The sequence below is a fragment of the Adiantum capillus-veneris genome, chromosome 11 (assembly GCF_014529385.1).
Source record: "Adiantum capillus-veneris isolate H3 chromosome 11, ASM1452938v2, whole genome shotgun sequence".
NCBI lineage: Eukaryota > Viridiplantae > Streptophyta > Polypodiopsida > Polypodiales > Pteridaceae > Adiantum > Adiantum capillus-veneris.
In genome coordinates this window covers 38,147,707-38,162,823 of record NC_140941.1, presented here as the reverse complement: position 1 = coordinate 38,162,823, position 15,117 = coordinate 38,147,707, and the positions used below count along the sequence as shown (strand labels likewise).

The window sequence follows — 15,117 nt, the reverse complement described above, 5'->3', positions numbered from 1 at the left end:
GACAAAAGAAAAATTTATAAAATGTTAAAACGGTAAGCCACTCGCAAGGTGATGAATCTCTCACACACACACACATTGGAACTTGAAAACTAAGAACACTTAAGAGCGTTGAGACATGTTAGAGCATAGTCTCTACCCAGCTGCACTAGCCCCTAGGTCAAGCACCCCTTTCGGTTCTTCTGCTTATATTAATAAGTCACAGAGTACAACTGTCGGGAAGTCCAATCTATAACTGTTAAGAGTTTCAGATTACTATCCAGTAGTGGCTGCAGTATTTCCCACGAGCAGATTAGGGAGTGGAGGCTGTTTTGTAGTTGTGCCTGGCTATACCTAAGGTAGACGTACTTTCTCGACGATGCATTACACACTTGGTGGGCTGGCATGAGGCTTGACCCCTGTTCTTAGGGTTTCCCAAGGTCAGAGTCTCTAGCGTACTGTAGTTTATTAGAATTTTAGCCCATTCTCCAAGTCGGTGGGGTTCTAGCCGGAGAGTAGGGCATATTTCTGATGTCCCTATATATGCACACCCCCCCCCTCTCTTGTACTTTTGGCATATCAGTGTATAGCAGAGCTTGCCGATGTTTTGGGTCACTCTCTCTCTTTGTCTGTCACAAACTGGTGACGTGGCATGGCCTGGACTTGGGGCAGCACCACGCACATCCCAAAAAAAGCAGGCCCGCCGAATGCACCGACAGGCCAATACGGATTTCCAAAAATTGTGGCGCAAAACGTGGAAGCAGTTGACATGGCAAAAGTTGTAGCGTTGGCTGGCTGAATTGGCAGCTTTTGGTGTTGCTAAAGAGCTTTTAAAAGACTGCTTTTGGGGCTCTGCTTTTGGGCATCCCTTGTAAACATTTAAATAGGCGGGTAGGGCCTCACAACTCAAAGCATCTGGACGCAAAGTCTGAGAGTGAGAACCCTCCCACTCTCTTGTACTTTTGAGCACAGATTAATACAAAAAGAAATACCGAAAGGGGCGCCAGTCTTTGGGGCCAATATCTCTAGGCAGGGAACTCCGCCGGGCCGTGTCGAATCAATTGTGAATTGTGAACTGTTTTGAAGTGAATCTCTGCTGTGTCGCGATAGAATCTTGACTTGGAGTGTCCAAGTTTGTTACAGTGGTATCAGAGCGCAGACTCTGCTATGTCGCGGTAGAATCTTGACTTGGAGTGTCCAAGTTTGTTACACTCTCTATTGTTTTCTCGCTCTAGCGCTTGTCTATCTGAGCCCCTCTTTCTAGTGTTTTCTCACCAAAGTTTTTCTCTCTTTGGCGTTTTTCTCCAATGACCCAACCTTCTCTCTCTAGCGCCTCCTCTCTCCACTATCTCTGCACCCTACATCTGCAGATTCACTTGCAAATTGGTTGCTCGTGTCCGTTGGGCTGGATACTACGCGATTGAACGACGTTTTGAAGCAATCATCCATGAGGGACCATATCAACAAGATGCAGGAACTCCAACAGGGGAGACTTCATACGGGAAAGCTGATCAATTCAAAGGACATGGCCAATCCAGCTCTTGGCTCAATTACCTCCTCGGTATTCCCATTTCTATTCTTTGTTGATTACGAGTGGCAAATTGCATGTTATTTCTTGGGACTAGATTCTCGAGATGAAGTCAAGATCCAAAGCCTTGGCCGATTCTTCCAACAATAACAACTTGCAACAAAAGGATAAGAATAAAAGCAACAATCCAAACCAGAACGGTGATAAAAAGGATGCTTTGAATCTTGATAGCAAATCGGCATTGCAATCATTGTTGGGACAAAGGCGATGCTTCCAAAAATAGTAAATTCAACACGATGTATTTACTGGTTTTTCATCTATTTTCAGCCCTAAACAGCCCCCGGAACTGTCGTCTAACAGTGGGGCACGGCTCCCAATGATTCTAGCATCATGGCTGTTGCAAAACAGTCCAAAAACAGCGCTTACACAACGCTGAAAACGCACCTGTTTGGTGAGGTTATGACCCTCACCGGTGCCTGCTTTGAGGTAGCAATTAGCTACTCCTGTTTCTGCTCAAGGAGGCTCTTGCCTCGGCACAAAAGCATGAAACCACACAGCTATACATCAATCAAATGAAGAGCCCTCTTGTGGGGCATCACATAACTGCACGTAGGGGAGAGAGAGCAGTGTGTAGTGTGCAGGTCATCACTCCTAGCACCACACTGTACATAGAGAGGAAAGCAAGCACTCCATAGCTCTTAACCTGTGAGACAGGTTCTCAATGAAGCATCCCCCCAGCATAAATCGAGCGCCCCCTCTACTGCGCTTGACCTGTAATGCATCTGTGAGCACATAGATGCAAAAAAGGAAAGATTTCCATGGCTGCCAAAACCTGCGTATCGCTGAAAATGCAGCAAAACAGCCCTGTAAACACGCATCTGATGCCTTCCAACGTTGAAAATGAGCTCCTTGGTCCTAGGAAAAGTCATGGGAAGCTCAAAAATGGAGAGAAATGGCTGAAAACCACAGTTATCCGCCTCCAAAACTGCTCCAAAGAGTGAATTACGAGTTCTGTTCTCCCAAACTTGGTAACTTGGCCAAAAAGTGTCACTTGGCACTCATGCATGCAATTTTCCCGCATTGGGCTTTTTGCTTAAAAATCTCTCAACCGGTGCATCAGTTGACTTTGCAGCAAAGTAATAAAATGTTTCCCTTGTTATTCTGAAGCTAATGACGCGAATAGATTTCATGGCCCAAAATAGCAGTACCCTAAATTTTAGGAAATGCTTCTGTTGGGCTCCCACTGGTCTTCTGACCATCTATCCTCATTGGAGCCGCATCTGAAAGTGCAATGTGACCCAACTGTCGGATACTTTCTATTGGTGATCCTACCTTGCCTTTATGCCATTATTGAGTTCACTTCCTAGTATCCACCAACTTGCTAAGTGCGACGGGGTACCTACATGATCTTGAACTGAACCTAGACATCCTTTTACTTTACGAGTTTCGGTGCCGACCAACTTCCCGTCTGCGGGTGAAACTACCGTTCACATTGGCCATACAATGTTCGACCATTTGCAACTTCAAAAACAGGGTCTCAAAAATTAAACAAAAATCATTGGAAAGAAACCAACAACTAATGTTAGGGAATGCCACGGCCTCGTGACAACTCATGCATGCAATTTCCCCGCATTGGGCTTCCTGCTTAAAAATCTCTCAACTGGTGCATCAGTTGACTTTGTAGCAAAGTTGTATAATGTTCCCCTTGTCATACCGGAGGTAATGACGCGAACACATTTCATGGCCCAAAATAGCAATTCCCTAATTTTAGGAGATGCTTCCGTTGGGCTCCCACTGGTCTTCTAACCATCTATCCTCATTGGGACCGCATCCAAAGGGCAATGTGGCCCAACTGTCGGATACTTTCTGTTGGTGATCCCACCTTGACTTTGTGCCTCTATTGAGTTCACTTCCTAGTATCCACCAACTTCCTTAGTGCAACGGGAGACCTACATGATCTTGAATTGAGCCTAGATATCCTCTTACTATACGAATTTCAGTGCCGACCAACTTCTCATCTACGGATGAAATTACCGTTCACATTGGTCATACAATGTCCGACCATGTGCAACTTCAAAAGTAGGGTCTCAAAAATAAAACAAAAATCGTTGGAAAGAAACCAACAACTAAGGTTAGCAGTCACCACGTCCTCGTGACACTAGCTTTGGTAGAAAGCCCAATGTCTCTTATTTTCAAATATTTGGCATACGTTCATGTACCAAAGAAGCCGAGGGGAAAGTTTGATCCCACGTCCAACAGAATGTTCTTTGTCAGCTACGATAGTCTTCTTGAGGGATATTTGTTAGATTCTTCATCTCCAGATGCTTCGCACCCTGCCTACAGGCTTCATACACATCATGTGCACAGGCCCTTGGTTGTGGGTTGGCCACCCGTACACCTACTGGACAGGGATCTTTAGGCACATTTAGGGTTTTGCTCAACACTTTGCCCAACCGGACCTATTCTGGTCCTTTTGCATTTTTTCCTCATTTATGGGTTTTTTGTGCATGGTCGTTGGGGCTTTTGGTCTGCCCTACCTACTCCCTATTCTCTTATATATATGAGGGGTGACGCACTCCCCCATTCATCTTGCCATCTTGCACACAGCAGTGTTTGCCATCTGGAAATATTGGGGCTTGCTAGCCTTTTCCATCTGTCTCTTGTGTGTCCATCGCCATTCTCTCTCTCTCTCTCTCTCTCTCTCTCTCTCTCTCTCTCTCTCTCTCTCTCTCTCTCTCTCTCTCTCTCTCTCTCTCTCTCTCTCTCTCTCTCTCTCTCTCTCTCTCTCTCTGTGCTCTGTGCGCTGCCGCCGCCCTTGCTCACGCGCTCTGCATTCCCCCGCCCCCCCCCCTCTCTCTGTGTGCTGCTCGCGCCCGTTGCTCGCTGATGCCTGACTTGCGCCCTGCCCCCCCCCCCCCCCCCCCCCCCCCCCCCCCACCGCCTCTGCCCCTCGCGCCCGCCCTGTAGTGCATCCACGAGCCTGTCGCCCTGCACCCCCGCCTCTGCCCCGCGCGCCCGTCGCCCTGCACCCCCCGCCGCCCCGCCCTGCTCACGCGCTGCACGCTGCCCTAGCCCCCCAACCTCTACGCGTAGCATTTCTCCCCCCCCTTTCCTACGCGTAGCATGTCTTCCCCCCCCCCCCCCCCCCCCCCCCCTCTCTCTCTCTCTCTTAACTAACGTTTTCACCCCCGGGCCGTACCGCCTCCGCTCTGGCACTCGCCGAGACCGCTGCCAGTGTGGGTGCACATGTGCATCTAACCCCCCCCCTTGCGGACAGCGATCAAGCATGAGGAAGACAAACGATAAAGCCGACCCACTCGAGAATGCCATTCGAAAATGCAAAGAGGAAATGACGGAGACCATCACCAAGTTGAACCGCAATCTCTGGGGCACAATAAACATCCTCCAAGGACGTGTGCTGATACAAGAGAGCAAGATAAGCACGCTGGAAGACCGAGTGACAACCCATGAGGAAGAGATCGCATCACTCAAGAAAGAACTCACCGAAGCCCGATCAAGCAACACACTGGAAGAGGGCCAATTGCAACCCTCAGTAATAGAAGAAATCAACACGATCAAGGAACAAGTACGGGCCATCAAAGAGGGAGAAGAACAGCACAAAGAAATGACGACTTCTTGGGTGGATGTTCTTACCAAAACCCAACAGAAGGTGGACGAAGCCGAGAAATGGATCAAGGTGGCCAAGAAAGGAAAAGGCAAGGAGATAACGCCCACATCCACACCCAACAACACCATTAACCAGACACTAGAGGAGGAGCAGAGGAGAAGGGTGCGTGCTTTACATGTGAGAATTTGCGGTCTTAAAGACAAAGGCAATGTGGACGAAGAAGTAAAAGAACTCACAGCCCTGATGGAGATTCATGAGCCGACACACACAAGGGCATGGAGAGTGGGCAACATAAAGAAAAATGGAGGCAATGGAGAAACCTCAAAAGAAAGAGCACTCATCCTCCGTTTTCCTCCATGGAAGCAAAGAAGTCATTCTTGAAGAAAAGACCAACTCTTAAGGAGACTGGCATCTTTCTCGGGGACGATCTCACCCTCTCGCAGATCGCTCATATGCAGGAAGTAATGCCGGAGATTAGAGCGGCAAGGGGAAAAGGCAAGATCGCTTTTTACCGAGACGGAAAAGTAGTAATACTGGAGCAACGCTCCACATGACGGTGCGAGACTTATGCGACCACACTCAAAGTAGCTGCCTGGAATTGCAATGGATCTATGCGTCTTGATGTGGGTGCTTTTGAGGATAGCTTTACTGAAAGAGACATCATCTTCTACTCTGAGACACACCAGGCCCCGGGGCAATCCATGCCTCAGATCAGTGGATATAGGTGGGAGACGGCCTACAGACAGGAGACACGCTCAGAGCACAGAGGGCGGGGCTCGGGAGCAGTGGCAGAGTTATTTAGAGAGGCTCTGCAGCCACTGATACCTATAGCCCGCAGGGACGAGCAGGCCAGGTACATGTGGGTGAGACTGAAAGCAAAGACAAGCAGATACCTCTATCTAGCTATTTGTTACTTTCCCCCGAGTACATCAGTTTATGCACCACCCAGGGGACAATCCCCTTTCCCTATTTTGGATGATGACATATGGGAGTTCTCTAGGGACGGTGACATTATCATCCTCGGGGACTTCAATGCTAGGATTGCCCATCACCAGGCAGTGTTTTATGATACTTCAGAGGAGATGCTAAGAGAGATAGATGTGGCAGATACGGGACTTTCCAGACTATCACACGATATGGAATATACTGAGTATGGGCGACACCAGATAGACATGGGCACTGCACATAGATTGGCCATCTTGAACGGCCTACAGAGATTTCCTGCTGCGAGAGGTTTTACATGCTTCCCACACAGACATGGAGCCAGCACGGTGGACTATGTCATGGCACAACCGAATCTCATCTCTAGTATCCAGGATCTCACAGTTGGGCCAAGACCGGTCGGGGTGGCAGTGTGCTCTAGTGTCAATGACCATCTCTTTCCAATTCAGTGTAGCACACAGGCCACGAGTAGAATCCCCTACTCGCTACACATTCACAAGGGAGACGGACTTTGTCTACATAGACAGAATCTACAGACGCCTATGCACTGAGGACCCAGGGCGACCTCTGGACGAGCTAACTACTATACTGACACAAACATTACCTGAGGCAGCAGCAGAAGCATACCCACACACCCAGCCTGAGCAGAACCGCCGATCTGGGAGCATGCCCCAGAACAGCTGGTACGATGAGGAGTGCCGCCAGACTAGAGCCAGACTTCAGAGGGAGGTGCTGTTGGGGGACGTCACTCACAGACAGTCACAGATGGACTTTCGTCGCCTGGTGCGGCGGAAGAACGGGGCTTTTTTGGCTCGACTCGAGCAGGATCTATATCAGCTATTCATGAGTCAAGACTCATGTGAGGCGTGGCGGCTCTTTCATGAGCAGTCCCCCCCCGCTATTTCCTCCACAAAGACCTGGGGTCAGTACACATCATCTTTGTACACAGTCCCTGAACAGCCGCCCCTCCCCAACCCCCCCGACCCATGCCCACATACATGTGTCTTTTTCACCGTTGAGATGGTGAAGAAATCTATTGACAGGATGCAAACTGGGAGAGCATATGATCATGAGGGCCTAGTAGCTGAGCATTTCATGCATGCCAAAGACCTACTAGCAGAGCTTCTAGCAGTTATGTTTAACCGTGCCATGTGTGAGGGCCTACCGGACACTTGGAGCCTATCTACGATCGTACCTATCTTCAAATCAGGAGACCCCATGGAGCCTGGGAATTATCGCACTATTATGATCGGGCACACACTGGCACGGTTGTATGCATCCATTCTTGAGCAACAACTGAGTAGATGGGCAGAGAGGGAAGGAATGCGTGCAACCGGGCAGGCAGGATTCAGGAGAGGCTTCTCTACTCTTGACCATATCCTAACACTCAGGGCCATCATCGAGGAAGGCAGATCTCATGGGAGACGGATCTATTGTATCTTCGTGGACTTCCGCAAAGCTTTCGACACGGTACCTGGAGCTAGACTAATGCGCAGATTACACGAAATGGGAGACCCATAGAGCTCATTTGGGGAATCATGGCATTATACAGATCAGTAGTAGGGCATGTACGCACCCCGGAGGGACTCTCAATACCAGTTCACTCCACTATTGGGGTGAAGCAGGGTTTCCCGCTCTCTCCTACACTTTTCGGTACGTATGTGGATCAGGTTTCTGACTACATTGAGAGGGACGGGGATAAAGGTGCACAGTTGGCAGGGACATGGATTCCACTTTTGTTATATGTGGACGATATTGTGTTGATCTCCGAATCCCCATAGGGAATGCAACGTCAATTGGATGCTTTGCTTACGTTTGCCCACTAAAGTGGTTTGTCTGTCAACCTGGGTAAAACCAAGGTTATGGTGTTTAATACCACCCCACAGTGGATCAGGAGATCAGCACCTACATTCACATACGGCCAGGAGACTGTGGAGTACACAAACGCTTACACTTACCTTGGAGTGGTTTTTACTGGACCCACATTCTCACTCAGAAGAGCAGCAAAACCAGACTGACTAGAGCCCACGCAGCATTGGGTAGATTGGAGAGGATGTGTTCGCAGGTTCAGTTTCAGGAACCCCGGACGAAGCTTTGGCTCTTTGACACCTTGGTGGCCTCAGCATTGCTCTATGGGGCTGAGATATGGGGACCTTCATCGGATCACCACGGGAGACCGGGTCGCACAGACGGATGGGGGAACATGGAGAAGCCTCTCGTCTCTATGATCTGGCGGCTCATTAGAGCCAAGGCATCAGTACCACGGGCCATTATCCGAGCAGAGCTGGCGGCCCCCCCACTAGTGGTAGAGGCGCTCACCAGATCAGTCTCCTTCATAAATCGCACATGGGAACTTCCCAGAGACAGATATGCTCGCGTAGCACTTCAGTCCTCCCGACAGCTAGCCATACAAGGAGATACAACATGCTGGTATGGGGAGATGACATCATGGTTTCAGGCGCATGGGTTCAGCATAGACAGGCTGCCACCATTCCAGTACTCATTGGATGCACCATCTCTCATTCTTACACAGTCGAAGATCACCAAGCTCATCCGCCAAGACCTGACCCAGCTCGACACCAGGAGGACATGGATACAACCAGCACAAGAACTGGGCACGAAGATGGCTTTCTACAGAGACTACCTTCTCCAACTTACGAAAGATGGTTTTGTGATGAGACCCAGATACATGGATACCCACCTGTCTCATGGGATACGGTGTGCTATTGGCCAGTTATGCACATCGTCTCACCAGCTGCGGATTGAAACCAGGAGATATAGCAGAGTACCAGCAGAGGCCAGGACATGCCCCTTATGTGACATGGAACCTGAGACAAAGCTGCATTATACATGCCGCTGCCCCGTCTACTACGAGATACGAGGCCGCTTCCATTGCTTGTTCAGAGAGGGTTTTGGACCACTCTCAAGAGTCATGGGATACGAAGATCAAAGATGCCTGGGTTTGTTCTTGCTCGAGCTACGTAGACACAGAGAGAGCCTGATGAATGGCGAGGCTAACCAGTCTCAAAGACGGATTACAGGCTTCTTCAGAGCAGACACGGGACAGCCGAAAGAGCCACTCCCACAGCAAAGCTCCCCCCCGTCTCACACCAGAGGCACATTGATTGACCGAGCGATTGAACTGGGGAAATCCAGGCGCCCACGACTGCGCAGGACTACACAGCATCGACGGAGGCTACGTCAAAAGATTCAGAGCACGCTGGCCAGGCATGCACGACGCCCGGTCAGACTACTAACCATGGAGGAAATTGATGAGATTCGCCAACGATCGATGCTAGATCTTTTCTAATTCAGCTATCCCAACTAGCCGCCCATTTTTGCTTAGTTTTTCGGCTTAGCTCACATCGACCTATTTAGAATCCCATAATATATATCTTTGTTTTGTATTGTTGATTAGGTTATTTTGTTATTTTGTTACTCTGACTTCGTATCAGATCCACCACCTTGTAACTTTCTCGTCTCATAGGTCACTGTGGCCTTTTGAAGACGTTAATATAACATTTCATTTCATTTCTCTCTCTCTCTCTCTCTCTCTCTCTCTCTCTCTCTCTCTCTCTCTCTCTCTCTCTCTCTCTCTCCACCTTCCGCTACTCACTCTGCCATGATATCAGAGCTCTAGGCTTGGATATGCCATCGCCTACACTTGGGAGGACCTTGCGGAGGATTTCATCGCGAAGAATCACCTCAAATCCACTAGCGTTTTTTTTTTCTGACCAACGTTTTCGCTTGCAGCTAGCGTTTTTTGTGGACAGTCACCTTCGTGTGCAAGCCTCTGCTCTCGCCCTCCCTCCCTCTACCTGATCGCCACCTTCTGCCATTCTTTTGCGTCAGCATTTTTGGCAGCCAAGCAACCATCTGACTAGCGTTTTTGTTGCAGGACAGCCAACCCTTTGGATCTGAGTTTTTCCTACGCTAGCGTTTTTCAGGACAGCAGCCAGCAAAAAGGCTAGCGTTTTTGTGGGAGGGCAGCCTCTTTTGGCTCTGCATTTTCTCCTCTGCTCCAACGTTTTTCAACCAATAGGATCTGTGTTTTTTCAGCCCTATGCACTACGTTTTTGGGCAGGACAGCAGCCCTTTGGATCTAGCGTTTTTTGAGCAAGACCGCAGCAGCTTGGACCAGCGTTTTTTTCGCCACTTCAGCTTTCTTTTGCCGCAGATCATGGACAGCCGGAGCCCCGCTCCTTACCCCTTGGTCTTCCCGCTTAGAAGCTGAACAGTTGTGACTATTGCCGGCGATTTCCCGATCACTTACCTGCAGGCTTTCAGCCTGTTTTGGTGTGCATTTACAACCCTCACCTTACCTTTTCGGCATCCAGTGTTCATCACCTAGCGTTTTTTGGTCAAACCCCTGCGTTATTGAGGTGTTTCGAGCTCCCTTTTGCTGCGATTTCGGGTTTGAACAACACCTCGACTTTGCTTCATCTGCAACCCTTCGGGTTTCCTTTACCTCTCCCGTCACTTACCCTCTACTTCGCAGTCTTCTGGCGTTCTATCCGGCGTGGTTTTCTGATCCTATCCTCACCTTTACTTCTGATTTTACACACGAGCCTTCTCTGCTGATTTTTTGTCTGTATCTATGGCAACACTCCCAGCCATGCCCATCTTTTCTCCTGGCGAAAAGCCTGACGGCTCCAACTTTGTCGTCTGGAAGATGAAGATCATGGTGATGCTTATGTAGTTTGACCTTTGGGAATGGCTAACCGATCCTGCCAATGTCGTGTGTCCCGGCCTTGCTCCTGCATCTGGTGCTCCTACATCGACATCATTAGCTACCACTTCTGTAGTTACACGTGCTAGCTCCTCATCTACTTCTTCTCATGGTACTGCTTCTGGCGGATCAGGTAATGTGGTTACACAGGCTATGGTGGATCACTGGAATGTGAATCATCGTAGAGTTTACTCTTTCTTACTCATCAACTGTGCGGATAGTGTGTTGACGTCTTTACGCTCTCACACCACTGCACATGAGGTATGGGGTTTCCTTTGTAACATGTATGAGGCGAAGACACCCGGAAGGATCCTCGCTCAAGAGAAGACTTTAATGGACTTACAAGTCTCGTCATTTTCGACTATCCAGGACTTCTACTTTCTTGCCGATTCAAATGTAGATTGACGACCCAAATAACCCGAGAAGTCAGCACCTTTCTCTGCTTTTTGTCGTGCTTTTTAGCTTTATTTTGCGCGTCAAAAAGCTGAGCAATTCGTGCATCAACCACCTCTTCTAATTCTTGCTCTTTGTACATCCTAGGAGGAGGAGGTTTCTTGAGAGCCGGTTTGAGGGGTGGTTCTGTGGTCTACTGCCACTGTGAGTGCACCTCATCGAAAGAAGTCTGGCTCATATATTTTGCAAATTTCGGGTCTTTCGCAAAATTTAGCATCATCTTTGTTGCATCGTCGATCAAACGTCGACGCTCCATCGCTTCAATCTCCGCCTCAGTAGGTCGAGGCGGGCCGTACTCCTCGCGTGAATCTTCGTTGTGATCTCTTCCCGCATCTCCGGATAAAGAGGAAGTCGACTGATCTCTGTATGAAGCCATAGGTGCCGCGTAAAAAGGATTGGATTTCCCGTAGAAGAGAAATCGATTGTGCTCTGATACCACTGTAATAGACTTGGACACTCCAAGTCGAGAAATCTATCGCGACACCACAATAAATCACTTCAAGCATTTCACAGTTCACAATTGATTCGACACTAGCCCGGCGGAGTTCCGTGCCTAGAGATATTGGCCCCATAGACTGGCGCCCCTTTCGGTATTTCTTTTTTGTACTAATCTGCAACTTAAAAGTACAATCGAGTGGGAGGCTCTCACTCTGAGACTCTGCGTCCAGATGCTCTGAGAAGTGGAAAGTCTGCCCACTTATTTAAAGGGTTTACAAGGGATGCTAAAAGCGGAGCCCAAAAGCTTCAAAATCAAAAGCATGATCGTTTCTCTCTCAAGCTCTCTCTCTCTCTCTTGAGCCTAAATAAAGCAAAACTTTTAGTTCTCTCTCTCTCCAATTGCCTAGCCAGATAAAGCAAAAGCCCACGCAAAACCCGCCCTACTTTCTGCTGCCGCAAATCCCGCCGCAAAACGCGGGCATCCGTACAGCCTGCCGCATGTCACTAATTCCACATTTCCGAGGCTTGCCAAGTCAGCATTTCAACGTAATTTTCCCATGCTGCATTTTCGACCAAGCTGTATTCCCTGCCAAGAGAGGATGTGTGTGTGTACTGGGCAGCCATGTCACCAGTTTGTGACAGCCACCCGTACACCTGCTGGACAGGGATCTTCAGGCACATTTAGAGTTTTGCTCAGCACTTTGCCCGGCCGGACCTATTCTAGTCCTTTTCTATTTTAAAATTTTTTCCTCATTTATGGGTTTTTTGTGCATGGTCGTTGAAGAAGGACATACTCAACGGCAATGTGGTCTTCGATGAGGATATTCCTTCAAACTTCAAAGGAGGCTTCGACCCCCAAGTCTTCCACGACAACCCCAGATTTGTCGATGCTTGGAGCTCTTAATGATGATGTTCCTCTTAAGGTCAATGAACCCTCTTCTCCAATTCCTGTTTCTCAGGCTCCGGAGGAGAAAGCACCTATCCTTGATGACGCAGATCACGGTGGTTCTAACCATGATGCTGTACCAGTAGCTCCCCCCTTTCCAGGACTCCGCTTCGTGTCTCAACTACTTTTGAGTTTTGGAGTGCAAGTGTTACAAGTTTTTGTTATGTTCGTGTGTTGCTGAGAGACTACTCTCGTCAGTGCCAGGTCGGTTACACTGGTATCAGAGCTATGGTGGATCTGGTCTGATTCTTGAAAGTTGTAGCACACGCTATGGACTTTGGCGCAAACTAAGATCAAGAACGAGAACAAGACCCGTCTACACTTTTGCAGAAGGATGATTCCAACAACAACAAGTCACTAAGGAGTTGTCTGATGAATTACTTAACAACTCACTCGAAGAGGATCAATCGTCTACAGATCTTCTCCGACAAGTGCACGTGAGGACTTATGCAAAGAGATTGATGAAGTTTGCAAGAGATCCGTCTTATGCAAATTATCTAAAAGAACCAGCCAATTCCGGAATTCTATGATATATGGCAAAAGATTGCCGATCAACCTCGAAAATCGGCAGCAAAAATCAAAGCAAAGCGTAAGTCTTAAGTCTGACAAGAAGTGCTCTCTTCTGACCAAAGAGGGTATTGAACGCTTTGTGGAACAGAAAATCAATGAGTTGAGGAAGCATCAAAAACACTTGAGAAAGGGTTGAAAGTCCAAGTCTTTCCCCCCCCTTCTTCTTCCTCTTCTCCCTCTTCAAGGGAAGAAGATTGACCCGAGTCGAGAAAGCCAAAATATCACGAGAGCAATATCACAAAATGATGACATGGCATGACCTAAAGGATGAGGACTCCGGACAAAAAGGGGGTCAAAACCCTACATAAAGAGGCAAAACTTGTTTTACCAACTTGCAGAGCCTATCCGAGAGGCCTAAAATTAGAGGTCATCAATTTTATAAGTTGTTGTCCGGTGGGGCCTAAGGGACACAAGGCTAAAGACTTGCGTGGAAGGCCGATGATGTGGCAGCTGTAAGGACGCCCACGAATCGCGTTAATAACGTGGCAAGTTGTACGAATCTCCTGGATTTATGCTGCTGACCTGGAACCTGAACGGATTTCCGCAAATCGCGTTGGCTGCCCCTAGCGCTAGCTTTTGGGCCAAGATGCTTTTGGACTTGTAGCTTTTCATGTATGGCTTTTAGGCCAGAGGCCTTTATAAGAGTTGCCAAGGCCTCTCTCCTACAGATGAGCTTGGGAGCACTACTGAGAAGAGGACCCTCGGACTTTGTACTTTGTGAAGCATTAAAAATAAAGAAAGACTGAAAGGGGCGCCAATCTTTGGGGCCAGTCTCTCTAGGCGTGAAACTACGTCGTCGTGTCGGCTCTCTCTTAGTTTTATGCAATTCTTTCAATTTTCTCACGAGTGTTGCTATAGATCCTCGGCTTGGAGTGTCCAAGTCTATTACAAGTAGATCCAGACAGGCACAAAGAGCTATCGTCGCTCAAGCATAAACATTGCTTCTTGAGACGACTCTAATTCCTATACTCTTGAAAATGTCTTTAACAAGAAGAGAAATCACATGATTCGAGAACCTAAGTACCACAACTTTGAACGACGAAGGGGTAAGAAGAAATTCAAGGATGGGGTAAAATAATCAAGTTTGACACTTTTTCCAGTCGACACTTTTTCCAGTCATAAGGATACCCATCCGGCTTTCTTTCATACAACAATTTGATACCGCCACCGCCTTTTCCAAAGGCAATTTCACAAAAGACGCAAAGGTTTGGAAGTAGCTTTTCCACCTCAAAGGGAATGCTCAGACACGGTGAAACCTTAAGAACACATGGTGAATCACAATAGCAGACACTTGAAGAGAGAGAGAGAGAGAGAGAGAGAGAGAGAGAGAGAGAGAGAGATCTGGGAAAGGCTCTCCATGTTGATACCAATGTGCTCATGCAAGTGACCAAGGGTGGTCTGACATAGAGCTGACATGCCCAATGGATAGACCCAAGGTACACAATTGAGATTGCTACTGGCATTGCCAACTGCTCTTGCACATAAGACCACTGACATGGTCTCCACATGGTCATCACCTCCAACATGCTCTGAGAGCATAGAACTGGTGCATCTCCTCCTAGTAGATCTAGATGTGGATCTAGATCTCGGTGAAGGAAACGTGTTACTGCGGGGTCGCAAGGGCCTATGAGAGGCTGCCCTGAAAAGGTGTTGTACCAAGGAGATGATCCAGACTCTACACTTGCTACCACAAAAATGTTGAGGTTAAGTGTTGACCAAAATGCTAGGATAGCAAAAAATGTTGGGCTGAGGAAAAACGTTGGGCTGAATAGCCCTCCTCACAGCCCGCCTGCGATCCTAGGGCTGCCCTTTAGGGGCGCCCTACACCCTGTAGGCCTATGCACTCACTACACCTAACCCTGTTCCTGCTCACACCTATATAGCTCAAATAGTCCAGGTCGGCCAAG

At 48.4% G+C, this 15,117-nt stretch overlaps 1 protein-coding gene across 2 annotated transcripts in view; it reads right to left on the bottom strand.

The window, feature by feature from the left end:
* Nucleotides 1-15,117, bottom strand: part of LOC147447113 (uncharacterized) — a 137,787-nt gene that overhangs the window by 66,184 nt on the left and 56,486 nt on the right. The window lies entirely within an intron of this gene.